This window comes from Phalacrocorax carbo, chromosome 12 (assembly GCF_963921805.1).
Source record: "Phalacrocorax carbo chromosome 12, bPhaCar2.1, whole genome shotgun sequence".
Lineage (NCBI taxonomy): Eukaryota > Metazoa > Chordata > Aves > Suliformes > Phalacrocoracidae > Phalacrocorax > Phalacrocorax carbo.
This window is the reverse complement of record NC_087524.1, coordinates 23236537-23251816: the sequence shown is the minus strand read 5'-3', so window position 1 is coordinate 23251816 and position 15280 is coordinate 23236537. Positions and strand designations below refer to the sequence as shown.

Below are 15280 nucleotides of genomic sequence, written 5' to 3'. Positions count from 1 at the left end.
GCAGTAAGAAAATATCAGCCAAGATTTCTTTTATTTTCATCTCTGGCCAGCCTAACTGGACGCAGATCCAAATGTCCGGGGCTCACGCCCACAGGGAGGGCTTGGCCCTGCCTCCCCGCAGTGGTGCAACACAGAGGAAATAATATTCATTCCTCAAATGCTGGATTTATCCAAGCTGTCAGCTGCTTCTTTCCACAGCATTTAAATGTTAGAGATTACATTACAGGATAGCTGCTTATCATAAACGTCCCAGCCAGCATTCGCTGTCGATAGCGGCTCACACAGCATCCACGGTGGGAGTGATTACACGACCCAGTGACCAGATGGCTGCGATACCCCGGCCAGCACTTGTCTCCCCTTCGGTACAAGAGCGGTCCCGGAGCCACAAGGTCCAGAAGCGGAGGAGGGAACCAGCCGCTGCCGGACAGGCGGGCGACTCCTCTTGCCCAGGACAACGGCGTTTCTGCAATCCCACCAGCTCCTGCTGCAGAGAAAAAGGCTACATTTTAAATAGGGTCATTTACTAGACTAATGAGAGGCCTATAATTTATGTTTGCACCAGACTGTTTTCCCAGTGAGACTGCCTGTTTCACCTCATTATATGGATCGTACCCTTTTGTACACAATTTCGCTCAGAAGATTAGAATAGTCGCAGTACCAGCGCTAAATATAAAAACACATTAAGCTCCCAATATCAAGTATATCCGTCAGGACTTCCAAATTAAACTACTCCATATCTAATGCCCATTGCCAATATGACAAGGGCTCACCAGCTTAATCCCCTTAAACCACAAATGAACACAGAAGCATCGAGAGGCGAAGGGGAATGGGACAACACAAGGGACCAGCTGCAGAGCTGGAGCAGGAGCCTGGGGAATGACCCCATCACAGCCCACAGGTGTTTACAGAAGGTATGTCGGACAGTTGGGGATCTTTGGTCTTGTGAGTATCATCAAGCGGGCAGACATGGAAATCAGCAAGGGTTGAAGCTGAAGCCAGAGCCAGCCTTTAGGGTGAGGGACCGTCAGCCCTGGTCACCCAGGAGGACTTTGTAAGGCTCTTCTCTCCCAGACCTTGTATTTGTTCAGCCTGCTTATCCCTGAGGGAATCTCTGGCCCAGACCTCGGCAGCCACTGCGTGCCGGCGGGACCACCACAAGTCATCCCCCAACTAAGGCTGGACGAGAGTCGCGAGCGAGGGCTCTCCTCCCTGAGAACGCTTCCAGAAGAGCGGTCGTGCCTTGCGCCGTGGATGCAGCAACCTGCAACCAGCAGGGTTCCCTCGCAGCCCCGGGCAGGGGACGCTCTTCGCCCGCCCGCTGCGTGCCAGGGCGATGCTGTGCTGCGGAACGACTGCCTCCGTCAGCCAGCGGAGCAGCGCGGTGATTCACGCTGATCTCCTGCCTCCCTGCACAGGCGGTTCTTCTCGTCGCAGATGGCACAAACTGGTTGTACTCTTGTAAAAACCGGGACTGCTAATTCATAGCGCACCTTTGGTGTCAATGCCACACAGCTGCAGACTAACAGTCAAAGCCAGGGTCACATTAACCTTTGCTTTGGACGGTCTTGCAGTCCACCAAGCCTGGTTGTGGAGCATATAAACATTCACATATTAAGTACATGTTTTCAGTGAGTCACGGTAAACGCGGCAGCGCTGAATGGAAGGACCCAAAGCAGGGCCTGAGGAGCTGCTCTGAGCAATCTCTGCTCTGACATGGTCACGCCGAGTACATAACCACTGAACCCAGGCTGTGCTGGGGCTCGTCACGGAGCCCTGGATGCCAGACACGGCCTGGCCGGCAGCCTGGCCTCCAGCGCGCCGAGCGGGCAGGGCAGGCTCAGGCAATCCCCTGGAAGACCTTGCTGTCCCTTAGGGTGCTTCACTCGAAGCAGATGATTTTCTGAACTGCTACCTGAAAATACCTCCACGAGACCGTAATTCAACTTTGTTTGCAGTGCGCTGTGACGATGACTTTAAAATCAGAGTGCCTTGCAAAACAAACCTGGAGTGCTGCTCCAGTGTTGTTTTAAAACATAATAAATTTGCAAACAGAAGACTTGACAGAGAGGAAGTAAAATGGGATATATATTTTTTTGGCACCTAAGCCACAGCCAATTTAAATTAGGTAACTGAATATCTATAAATTGTCTAATTAGGTCAGCTTCTATTGCAACCTCGGCCTGAAATGCCCCAGCAACTAAGCATTCTTCAGAGAAGGTCTTTTACATCCCTTGTTCCCATGTAGTACTTCAAAATGATAATAATTCACTTAATCCTCACAATTGACTTGAGGTTTTCCAGAAAGTGCTGTGACTTCAAATACATTTCTCAGGAATGCAAGCCTCTACGTATGGAAGGATTTTTCTGAACACCATAAAATCTCCGTAACACAGTAATACAGTTGCATAATGCTATAAACAGTGGCTCCAAAAGGGCATTTGTGTTTATTTTTCATAGATCTGTGAAATAACAGAATTTAACTAAGAAAAACAACTCTGTTAAAATAAACCTGCCCTCTCACTTACTCATAAATTGACAGAGCTGTGTCCCAGTTCAGGTTCGCCTGTTGAGGCCTTTCCCACCGCCCACCTAACCCCCCAGCAGCTCGTGCCGATGCCGTCCCTCTGTGCCTGCGCCCGGCACGGCCAAACCAAACCGCCTGCCGCTGCTGAGCACGGCTGCCCTCCCCAGCCTGGCCCCCCCCAGCCTCCCCTCTGGCTCTCCCGGGCTCCTCAGCTTATCCCCCCAAGAGCACCCTCGGCTTTTGGGAGGGTGTCCCCGTCCCTGCCCCGGGCTGCAGTCACTGCTGCGCCTCCTCTGCTCCCACCTCCCTTCCTGGGCTGCTCACTGTGTAGGAGCGGGGAACTGTGCCAGCTGAAGAATAACAAAACACAGCAATAACCCAAATTTCTTGCCTTTGTTTTTTTTAGGCTGAGCTGCTTCCCAAGTACAACTGGCAGAAGAGTTGTATTGTCATGAGCCAAAGGGCAGGGGTAAGCAGCCAGGGACAGGAAGGTGGAGGAATATTTTAACTGGCAGTTTAACTGGCCAAATAAGTGACTGCAAACACAGAGGCTGTGAGTTCCCAGAAGCAACAGATGCCCTTTCTTCCCTGTGAATCCTGAAGGCCCCAGAGCGCTCTGGGGCTTGTCTGGGTCCTGCCAACTCATCGCTGTTACTTCAGTTTGCATGCTTTCATTCCAAGAGTATTTCCTACAAGTACCATATCTTGATAAACCCCATTTAGCTGACATTTTCCAAAGACAGCCGCCTGCTTGGGTGTTACATGGCCTTCCTGCTCCGTGCGATCTCTTCCAGCCCCATAAGTCACTTCTTGGCAAAGCACATTACTGGTGGAGCATGTTCCGGGTGGAGCAAGACCATCCCTGTGTGAAGGCTTCACATCTGGGCAGCGCTCCCGTGGTGGATGCCACCTGGCTTCATCGTGATGAAGCAGAAAGTGAAAATGCCTTCACATAACAGATCTCTGACGCTTCCCACGGTGACTTCCCACCTCCCCTCCTTAGTTCAACGCAGGGAAGAGTCCCATGGTGAGAAATCCTCCCCCCCACAGGGGCCATGCTGCACCCAGCACTGGTGCTGTGGCTTTTGGGGACGTTCACCCGCAGTGCAGGGGCCAACAGCACTCCTCCACCCCCACCCGTGGGGACTCGGACAGGGCAGCAGTAAGTACGCAACAGTAAGAAAAGAGATCTTGAAAAAAACCGTTTAAAGGATGGTGAGGAATTTCAGCCAGCGCTGAGAGTGCACAGCTGCTCCCATGCGAGGATCTCCACATTGGGGTGACCAGCACTGGCCATGCTTCAACCCAGCTGCCCCAGAAACCTAACGGGGACAGTGTACTCAGGGGCTGCCTCTGCAGGGAAGAGGATGGGAGGGATGGGCTAGCCCAAGGCAAGCGGGGTGCCTGTGAGACAGGAGCAAAAGAGCCTAATGTGCACAGGTGAGGAAAATACCCCCCAGCCCCACCCCAGGGGCAGCCTGGGGGCCACCGAGAGACAGATCGGTGTGGCAAAGCCTGTGTCACGGAAGCAGGTTTCCAGCGCCCCGGGAAGCAGAAGGGTAAGGACGTCTGCCCTGAGACAGACACTAATTGAGCAAAAACTTATTGAGATCAATACTCCGGAGGACATTTCTACGAGGTGGTAGGAGCTAATTAACTCTCCTGTGCAGTCTGAAATCCTGCTGCGACCATGACCCTCTCTGCCATGTTCAGGCTCCTGCTCCTCTCCGCTTTCAAAATAATGCCTTTTGTCAGCAGCAGTTAAAACAGGAATTAAAAGCACCCCAGGGTCGTGCTGACAGACACCTACACGTAAAGGTCACTGTGGTGCCTGGACCTGCCTCCCCTTTTAGTGGTAAAACCTGCAATAGTAAAGCTTTGTAACAGAGAGCAATGCCCACCAGTGCCAGCACGGGAGACCTGGCGATGCAAACCCCGCTCCCACGTACCCTGTCGCTGTGCCTGGTGACGAGACACCTTGCACTGGGAAGATGCAACAAGGGGGAAGCCCACCGTTCAACACCAGCATGCTGCAAGAAATGGTTACTGGCAACAGAAACCAGGAAACAAGGACAAACAGGAGCCCAAAGAGCTCATACTGAAAAGATGCATCTTCCTCCCTGATGTGGCCGCAGGGTCCACCGCTCCAGTCAACGCTTGCGTGTTGCCCGCATTCAACGTTGTCCAGCTCAGGCTGAAAACCAGCTTTGCTCTGTAATTTGAGAATGTAAAGTAGCAAGTTCACACACGCTAACTTGAGTTCAGAGATCTGCAGACACCATGGCCGGAACCCCGTGCCAGCAGCATGGGGGAAGATGCTGTGGGGCACCGCAGGCTGCGCGGCAGGAGGCAGGCAGGCGTACAGACTCCCTGCTGCAAGGGAGATGTCTTTCAACATCGCTTTTTATAGTGCTTGACTAGTCATGCTTCATTTGCACTTTTATTTATTCCATATGCCGTTTCTCTGTATTTCTGCAATGTTACTGAACACAGTGTTGTTTTCTTTGTTTAAACAGCAGATGCAAGGCCCGTTTCAGCTAAGTCACCAGGCATCAACAGCACAGCATTTACGAGATGGCAGCAGACGTCACAGCCTTATTAGTCTGGCAGCAAAAGCACTGTCCAAAAGCAAACAGCACACCCAACACATGGGTGCAAAGCCTCAAAGCTCATTCAGCATCACCAGGGTTGAGGGAGGTGATTTTTGGGCAGGGTAAAACATTTACTTGAAAGGTACAAGATTGTACATGAGAGAAAAGGGGTTGGAAATGTGGAAGTTTAAAGCCAAAAATAACTGTGAAGTTTACAAAACTGATTATTGCAGGGTGAGACTCTCGGTCTTGACAGAGCAGGGCAGGATCCCTGAGGCCTCGGTTCTGCCCACAGGCTCCCGGGCCACGACAACAGTTGTGTTCTCTCTGCAACTCGGCTACATATTGACTTAGAGCTGTGCAGGGGGAAAGAATTTTACTGTGTTGTCTTTCGGGGGTCTGGTACAGCTAAATTCACCTTATTTTTCCCATGAGCAGTGTGGAAAAGCCAGCAAATAAATGCAAGGGAAGACAGGGCTTGTACTTGCAGAGAAATATCTGGTGGATTCTGGCTGGTACCTCACCAACACTGCTCCGGGATGCTACAGATACAGTTCTTCAAATTATTTGAAGTTATTCCAGACCCATTCTTTTGATGAGAAAGGAATCCAATTATACCTAATAGCAATTATGAATAATACTGCTTTTGTTTTCAATGTAATTTGCAAGTACTCTATCAAAAAAGCACGCTCTGTTTGGCTCTGCTCCTGTTCACGTGGTGCAGATCCCACAAAGCTCCGCAGCCACCCTCACAGGCTTTGACACACGGAGCCTGGAAGACGCACAGGAACTAAAACACAAAGCCTCATCACCCGGGATTTAGTCTCGTTTCTGTCCTGGTAAAATGCTTTTAATCCTCAGTTTTTGCAGTACCCTGACGAGACGCGTCCATGCAGCGCCTCCGTTGTTTCAGCATCCCCCCGAGGTGGGCAGCCGGCCCCCGGCCCGCCGCGAAGCGGTGCCGCCGCCGGGTGTGCACGTCCATAAGTGGGACCGGCTCCGTCTCGCCGACAGCTCCATCTGCTGCGCGGCTGCAACGCGCTCCCACGCCACGGGGCACGCAGCGGCTCTGGCTGGCCGCGCTGGGAGCCGAGCGGCACTCGGGGCCGCCGGTCCCCGCCGCGAGACCTGCCGGGCTCTGCACTGGGACTGGCGGGTCTGACCCCACCACGACAAAAAAGTGATTCCGGTACTGACAAATAGATGCTGGGGGTTTTGGTTGTGGTTTTGGGGTTATTTTATCTCTTTTTTACACTTTGTTTTCAGTGTACCCCTACCTCATCTTCTATTTCCACCCCTGCAGGTGAGACGGCTTTTTTTAAGCCTTTTGCTCTCCCTGGATGTTCTGCATCTTACTGATGTACTCAAGGACACCGGGTCCGGGAAGTCACAAACACCACAGGAAGAAAGATGAAAAGAGAAGCACAGCCTGAGAGGTGAGATTAACACCCCTGACACATGTGGGATCACAAACAACACATAGATATATTTTTTTCACAGCTTCCGTTGCCTTGTAGTGCGAGGAGCTGCTGCCAGACGTGCAGCCCCATGCTCAAGCAGAGGCAGCCAGGGCCGGACTGCCAAACAGGTTCATGGGGTGTCAGGGAAGCCCCACGGCCACACACCAAACCTCAGTTCCCGCTGGGTCAGTGAGAACCCAGCGAGCAGCAGGGAAATGAGAGACTTGCCTTAAGTGCCTAAACCAGCACTGCCTTTCAAGGGTCTGTTGGCAAAGCAAACAAGCACCCAGCAGCTACCACTGCCTAGAGACACCCAAACCCCTTGTTTTTCACTAGGGGCATTTAATGCCCCACATGGACAAGCCCCAGAGGAGCTGTAGGGCTGGTGGGTCTGGAGACCATCTTACACCCAGGAGATACAGCAGCTTGATTCTCATTCAGCAGAGGATGAACTTAAACCCTACTCACTGTGGAAACAAGAGCATTAAACACCAGCATTTCCTTCACAGGTCATATTAAAGAAAGATAAGACACCCCTACCTGAACCTGCACCTCCCAGAGGAGCAAAGTCCTCCCTACAGCCCTAAAGGCAGCCCTTGTGGGACAGGTTTTAAGACTCCTGGGGAGTGATGGTGTTGTTATTGGTTAAGGGTGGGCAGCTGCTGGCTGGGGATTTAGGGGATGCTTGGGAGCAGGGGAAAGGGGTTGGGGTCTCTGTGCCCTGCAGAGGTGGTATGGACGTTGGGGTGGGCTGCATTTCATGTCCAAGACCTGGCACCAAATAGCCAGAGGATGCTCTAAGGTGCACCAGTCTTTCATTAGATCTGCACTTAAGTTCCTGTCAATTTTCTAAACTAAACTTTAATGGAGGACTTTGCTTCTTTTCCTGTGAGATACTGAGTCACAGGCATTACATCCCTCCCCAATGCACTGCAGTTCCCCAGCAGGGATAAACTCTTTATTGTTTATCTGCTCAAAAACAGATCACCACCTCCTAAAAATAGGGCAGCAATTCCATTAGTCCTTAACTGTTTTGGCTTTTTTTTTCTGCCATTCAAACTAATTAGAGTTACACAGTGATGTCTCACTTGCTCATTTTAATGAGGATTTTGATTTAGGTAACCAGCAGCAGGCATTAGGAGCCTGTCTATGTGCACTTCTGCCACACGCTGGGGCTCCCCTGGGTCCAAGGGCATGGGGCAGGTCCAAATCCCCTGGCCGTGCTGCCCTGCAGCAGCACGGCTTTGCACGCCCTGTGCCCCCAACGCCCACCCTGCGTGGCACCGCATCGCTTCTCCCTCCACCTCCACCCGCATCACGCTGGGGCAGCCTTAAATAAGACGGCAGCTGTTGGTCTGGGTGGGCAGGAGGGGGCTGCCCGCTCCGCTGCCGTGTCTGAGGACATCATCTTCATCCCGTAGACCTGGCAAGGCGGTGCATGGCCCCAGGCAGCCTGGCTGGTTTGGTTACCCCCCCTATTCCTCAGCCCCCTTCCAGGCCAGAACCCCAGCCAGCCTTGCTACTGACTCTCACCAGTGCTTTAATTTCAGTAATTGAGCTGTTTGTCTACATTTCACTGTCTTACCCCGCTGGGGAAAAAAATGGATTATTCACAGGCAGGGCAGTTCTGATGATTACATTTATTCTTCATCCAAAATCAGAAATCAATGAACATCCTCAGTGCTTCCTAAGAGAGTAAAAATCCTTTCTGCCCAGCTGCTCTGAACTGTTTCCTCTGGGCGCAGCTCAGAGCTGGGCTCGGCTCTGCCTCGTGCCTGGGTTCCCATTGCCGCTCTCTGAACCTGCCAGATGCCTCCAGCAGCCCCAAATCCAAACAAAGGGGAAAAAAGGTGACCAAAAATGTCCTTCACTTGCTCTCCCCACCACCAGCTGGGGCACGGTCCCTCAAGCACCAGCCAAGAAGGACCTTCCCTGGAGGAAGGGAGGGATGTGGCGAGACAGAGACCCGAGCAGTTTTGGGGGGCTTAGGTCACACAGGGCTGAAGTGGGGGCCCGGTGCCAAGCTGAGAGCTGTGGCACGATCTGCCACTCCTTGCAATGGAGTCAAGTACCTGAGCAGGAAAAATATGTGTCCAGCACTTGTTTTTCCTCTTCCTAGCACTGGAAACCTTAAATTGTACAGAAGTATTTAAAAATAATGCACTCCAAACAAGGGGGAGAAAGGCTGATAGTCATATATTACACAGGGCTGAACGGACACGGGGACCACTTGCACCAACCTGCAAGAGAATTAGCATTTGTAATTTGCCTCTTAGAAATCCCGGTTTACCTTCACCCTCTGTCTGAGTTCACTGACATCATAGTTATTAGATAGATCATTTTTATGGATTATGTCTCGCAAGGGCAACATTTTAATGAATAGTAGAATTAAATGTTTGCCAGGATTTTTTTAAAATAAATGATCGATTACCGCTGGTCGCATCCATCACATTTATTAGCTACCTTCTAGAAACATTTTTCATAACTTGCAAATTGAAATGAGGTTGAAGTTGGATTTTATTTCTTCTTCATTTGCCCATAGTATATATAGTACTTACAGATAAAACACCGAGATCAGTGGGGCTTTTTGCATAAGTCTTTTTATGACACCGGATAAAATTCTGTGTGTGCAGAATAGTGAAAAATATTTTTCAAAAAATTAGTAAAAATATGTATGTCATTTTTCAAAATGCCTGGAGAACTGTGACCTGGCAGACAAGATTTCTTATTCTCAAGGCCATCATGAGACTACCTGATATGCATTTACTATTAATAATGCCCAACTACAAGGTTAGATTGAGTGGTGAGGTTTTGTCGTGTCACCCATACTATTATTGCTTTAGCTTTAGCAAAATGGAGTCAAAAATACCATAAATCTCATTTTCCTAATATTGGAAAATCAGCTTTATAGGATATTAGAAATTAGATGTAGAATACAAGTTGTGACATCTTCTGTAGAGTTAAAGGCAGACAGGGTTTATGGGGCTTAAACCAGGCTCAGAAACAAGCCGAAACCAACCACACCAAACGCGCCCGAGTCATCTCTTTCCAAGCAGGCCAAGCACACCGACGTGCGAGCGGCGCGCGGTGTCACTGCCATAACGTCACGAGCGCCAGAAAGGTGCCGAGGCGTCCTCAGTCCCAGCGACTCCTTGGGCCACCCCTAAAGCTTGTGGTGGCCGGCGTGAAACGCCTGCCCGGAGACCAGACACTGTCGCCCGAGGCGATGCCAAAGCGAGAGGTGCTGGAGCAGGCGAGTCCCGCGGGGCCCGGGAGGGGACATCGCACGCAGGGACCGGGGCCACGGGTGTCAGCCGCCGGCTCCCAGGGCCCGGGTGCTCTGCAGGGGTCGGTGCTCCTGGCTGAATGATGCTGAAAGGGTGTGGTGGCTGGTATCTAGCCATTCATCGTTTTCCCAGGAAACTGTCATGAGGTTATTTTACAACTTTTCAAGCAGGATTGGGGTCTGGATTCAGCTTGGGAAGGCTTCCTCTGGCTTGTCGTAAGGTGAAGTTAGAAAGCAAAAAGAAACCTGAGGCTGGAAGAGACCCTGGAGGACAACAATGAGTGTTTGTCGGCGGCTGGGAGGCAGGTACGATGCTCACTGCGATGGGGACGGCCGCCAAGCACTGGGCAGACCCCGCGCGCTGCCCCCGGCAGCACCGGCACGCACGGCCGCAGGCTGCTCCACCGCCAGCACCACTGGAACGCCAGGGAGGACTCCTTCCCTCTTGCTTTTGGGAGAGCAGAAGCTTACGGCGCTGGCGGTACCGCGGGTGCTCCCGGGTGGGGAAGGGGTATTTATGCAGGTTTCTGAGGAGCGCTGAGACCCGTCCCTGGGGAGCGGGGGCGAGGGGATGAGTGCCACGGTCCCTGCCCTGTCCTGTGGGGGCAAGGCAATAAAGTGGCAGAAAAAAATGACAGGAATTTCCTCTTTTACTTTTCCCACCCCTTAATAAGTCAGGCCTGTCAGATGCCACTGGCTGTGAGCTTGACTCATCTGTAACACTGCCTTTGGGGATCCTCTGGGGCTGCAGAGAGGATTGATGAGCTGGACCACAGCTTTCCAGTCTGGTGACTGCGACGTCCTTAACATCCACACATATGGAAAGAGCCTTTTTCATGTCATGAGTTCATGAACACCCTTCTGATGGCATTCGTTGCCTTTTTTCCTGAACTTTAAAGCCCAAAACTACCCAAGAGGTTCACTTTCTCACGCACTTTTTAAAAAATGCCTTTTGAAATACTTTTAGTACATTCTCGTACTCATCCTTCTATCCCCAAAAGAAAGTGAAACAAACCTAAAGACATCTTTGCTAATAAGAATAACGTATCTCCCCCTGCTGCTGTTTAAATGGGGTTTCAGGACGATGCCAGCAGCAGCGGTTGAAGGCAAGCAACCCCTCCTGAGCTGATGCCGCGGGTGGCCGGGAGCTGCGCCCTCCTTCGCCGGGGCAGGCGCGTGTCGTGACCAGCAGCACGTCTGCGGCGGGGCTGAAGGGAAAGGGCCATTTTGATTTTCACTGGGGATCTCAGTTTAGGGGAACACTAAATATTACAGCCATAAAAGAAGAGGAGAGTGTGTAACTGGGGAAAAATTCCTGCTCCCAAGAACGTCAGAAACAGCTTGTCTGTAGGAAAGGGTCCTCTTACCAATCGCTGAGTTACTTTGGGCTGGTTTGTGCAGAATACAATAACTGCTTATGCACGTGATCTTTTTTCTGCTGAAATCTGAGTACCAGTCCCACTTGCATATAGATTTTAAAAAAACATTATTAAGAAGAAAACAATTTTAAATTATCACCATTTGGAGTCGCATTTCAAGGCAGGGTCCTTTTCCAAAGTTTTATTTATGTACTGAAAATGTCCTGCTCTGATACCGGCATACCTGTGAAAGTTGCTTAGTTGCACCATCACAAAATCATATGCGTGTGTGTTTTAAACAACACTTTCTACGTTGAAACATAACTCCTTCAGGGTCCTAATCTTTCCCTGTCTGCATCAAAGACTTCCCTACACAGATTTGCTCTTAGCAGTGGAAAATTATGACCGGGAGGTTTTAGTAGCAAACAGCAGAGGATGTGACCTGCGACAGCATGCTGTGGGATGTGTTGCAATGTTACTGGAAATTTTAAAGAAAAAAATGACACCGTTGTGAGTCAATGAAATACAGTCACGGCAGAGCACTGACCCCGAGCTTGGCTCCTGCCTATGGCGCCGCAAGCCCCGAGCTCAGGGCACCGTTGCCGGCCCAGCCAGCCCTTGGCTGCTCCCTTCCCCGTCCGCCGCGCGAGCTCTGCGTCTTTGGGAAATAGGTAAAAGCTGGATTTTAACGGGCGGCTGATCCCTGAAGAAGAGGGCTGCCCTTCTCCCATCGCCCCCTCCCCGTGTCTGGCTTTCCACCCGTCCCTGCCCGGTTGCACCCCTTGTCCCCCGGCAGAGCTCCGTCCCCCCGAGCCCAGCGATGGGGACTGTCGCCCTGCTCCTCCCCAGCCACGGCAGCCTGCCTGACCCCGCGCCGGCTCGCCGCCGCCGCCGCGCACGCTTCGCCAGGGAGTGGCTCTGTGCTCGCTCGGCGAACGGGGTTTATGGGGGTCTCATTTCATGGGAGTTACTTTTACAGCTTCCCTAACCACCCTGCACGCTCTGGTGGCCAGAGAAGTGCGTTTCGTTAGTCCATGTCAATAAACCACAGTGGACTATTCCAGCGCTATGTATATATAACTCTCTCTATATATCTCTCTCACATCACAGTTGGGGAAATAGCTATTTTACTCCTGATTCAGTAGGTTATTCACAGGCTCCGGCGAGCCCCTTTTTGCAGCAGTATTTGCAGCTATTTCAGTGCATGGGTGTCTTATACTTGCAGCAGCCCTGAAATGTGCACACTCTATACCTTTGTGAGAAATGTGCATTTCTGCCAGCATTCTGCATCCCATCCAGGAACAGATTTTGAACAGGCTCACATTTCATTGAAAGGGTCCAAGAAATTTAGATTCACGTCTTCTTTACCATGTACTACTTACAAACATCTGCATTTTGTAATCACATAGGTAAGAAATAACATGATAACGAATGGAAGAGATCACAGCTGCTAGAGACTGGAGGTGATTTTTCTTAGACAAATATTTCCAAATTGGTTGTGAAAGGAGATTAAAGGAAAAGTCAGTGCGACAGCATGATAAATTATTTTCTAAAAAAGGAGGCAGTCAACAATGATGATATAAAACGTGGCTTGAAAGCATGTAGCTCCATCCCAAAATTGTTTTCTAACGTGCGAGCAATTGCCATGTTAGCCACAAGAAAGTCACGTTTTGATGAACGGGAGGGAGCCAAGAGCCAGCACTTGGCTGGGAGCTGGTTGACGCAGAGCTGAATGCTACGGTAGAGAGAAAAAATGGGGGACTTTCAAGGGCCGAGTTGCAGCTATTTTTTTTCTGAGTATGAGCTGACTTAGTGGGAAGCAAAAGTTGAGGTTTGGCACCGTGTTACAGAGGTGCACAGCAAACGCACCCCAGCCCCACCAAGCTCACGGTCGAAACTCCCGCAAACCCCTGGGGCGGCTGGAGCCAGGACTGCAGGGCAGCTGGGGAAATTGTCTTCTTCCCATTTTATAGCTGAGAAAGAAAGGTCATTAAATAAATGAGTAATCTAAAATTATAGGGGAGGGTTTTGGCAAAGCAATTTTGTCCAGGTACTTTGAGTCCCAAGCCTAATATTTTAATACTAAATAATTTTGTCTCAGGTGAGATGGAATTGTTTCTATGAGGAAGGTTTTCACCATGTGTAGAGCCCTTTTTAGAACTGACACTTAATACAAGCAGTGATTATTCTTCAGTTTACTTGGTGAACAGATGCTGGCTCCAGGTCGCAGCTCCTGCCCCCATCGCACATTGCTGGGGGCTGTTTTGAAGCACCACGAGGGATAATTCTGAAGAAGTGAGCACAAACTGGAGAAAGGTGATCTGCGCTGTGTTACAGGGAGGGGTCTTCCATCGCCAGAAACGCTCCAGCTCCCTGAAATACCGACAAACAGTGGCGTACGAAGTGGCGGGCAAGCAAGCCCTGATTTCTGCTGCTTCTCTTTCAAATCTGCTGAGCCCTTGGAACAAGCCTCCCTGCATCCTTCCCCAGGAGCTCATGTTCCTTACCGCGGGCTGCTCGGTTTGTTTGGCAGGTGCACTAACGTGTTGGCTGTTTCTACCTGTGGGCCGGCAGCGTATGCGCCATTGCCAGCCGGCGCCTGAATTTTTCCTCGCTATATCGGCCTCTAATGGGCAGTGTTATTTTAATGAATTACATTTTTGTGCAAGCAGACCTTCCTGGAAGGCTGTTCCCGGATCAGCACGGCGCAGCCGGCTCACATTATTGACCATTTACACCTTTTGCATCATTAATGGTGCTGCAGGAATCCCACTCGCAGGAGCCGGGGAGCGCTCTCAGAGCGCAGGGCCCTGCCACGTGCTGCTACAGCTAAGGAAGAAAATGCTGCGCCGATTCAGGCGCTGCAACCTGCAAACCCACTCGCCCTCTCTGGGCGCGAGGTCGTTCCTGCGGTTCGAGTTGTTAAAATTAGCTCCAGACCTTGCACAAGGCTGACTTTCCAACATCATGTAAGCGCAGCTTGCAAAGAAGGCCTTTTGGAGACATTTGAGATAATGCTGGCAGCTGTGGGACCCCTGGAGAGGGTGGGAATGGTATTTTAATTAATTTAAATAATTAATGGTAAATAAAATAATTAATGGTAATAAAATAATTAATGGCAATTTAATTAATTAAATAACATGAAAAACAAGGGTTTTATCTGGGAAAAAAAAAAAAATCATCCCTCATCAAGCTAGAACGAAGGCTGGAGGCAGGAGCTGGTCCTGGGACGCGGCTTTCTGAAGGACGGGGCAGCACCCACAGCCCGGGCAGACGCGCGCTCTCCCACGTGGGCAGCAGGCATGCTCCCTCCAGCAGCGATGGCCCCACGTCGTCCCCGTGGGCCAGCGACCACCATCGGCAGCAGAAAGCCAGTGCCTGCAGGAGGGGAGGGCAGGCGAAGGCAGGGGCTGGGGGGCTGGCGCTGCCGAATGCCGTGCCTTGGCCAGCTGGGCGCCAGGAGGCTCGGTGACCCCCAGGCAGCTGCACGCGGGGGGTCTCTCTGACCACCCAGGAGCTGCTGGTGCCAGTGTCTGTGCTGCCGGTGTGGTCAGCAAGCGCCTCTGAAACCAGCATGGGCTAACTCTGTCAAAACTAAGGCCTGTTATCACAGCTAAAAAAAGTCCTTTGCTAACTTCCAAACTTGGTATATAAGCACGCAGCTGCACTTCTGGTTTTCTTTTGAAATACTACATGGAGTTTTGCTAAAGCTCTGTAGTCCTGCACGTCAGAGGAACGAGAATTAATGCACATGCTTTTAAAATCAAAGGCACAGGGATCAGAAAGTGTGCGATTGCTTGCCGTGCCACTGCAACAGGCGAGCCTCCTTCCCGGAGGCATCCTTGCAGCAGAAACTGCTATGGATTTAAATCCCACCATTGCTGCTCCCAAACACTTTGAAGTTTATTTTTGTTTCCCGGGGTTTCCCAAAATAGGAAACACCTATTATAAACCTAGCTGTGAGTACGTGGGCAGGGAAGGGGTCTGTACAGCACAGAGCGCTTGTCCTGAGCTGCACAGCATAACTTGGCTTCGGTGGGGGAGGGTGGGGTTGGGATGGA

At 51.0% G+C, this 15280-nt stretch overlaps 1 protein-coding gene and 1 long non-coding RNA gene across 2 annotated transcripts in view; one reads left to right on the top strand and one right to left on the bottom strand.

The window, feature by feature from the left end:
- Positions 1-233: 233 nt before the first annotated feature.
- Positions 234-15280, bottom strand: part of PWWP2B (PWWP domain containing 2B) — a 106531-nt gene continuing 91484 nt past the window's right edge. Inside the window, exon 3 of the mRNA XM_064464436.1 lies at positions 234-484. The gene's annotated coding sequence lies outside the window, so the exon portion shown is untranslated. The remainder of the gene's footprint in view (positions 485-15280) is intronic.
- On the top strand, positions 5886-10603 carry LOC135315449 (uncharacterized). The gene is made up of 3 exons (XR_010374908.1): positions 5886-5954; positions 6419-6551; positions 10033-10603. It is a non-coding gene; the product is annotated as an uncharacterized LOC135315449 (long non-coding RNA).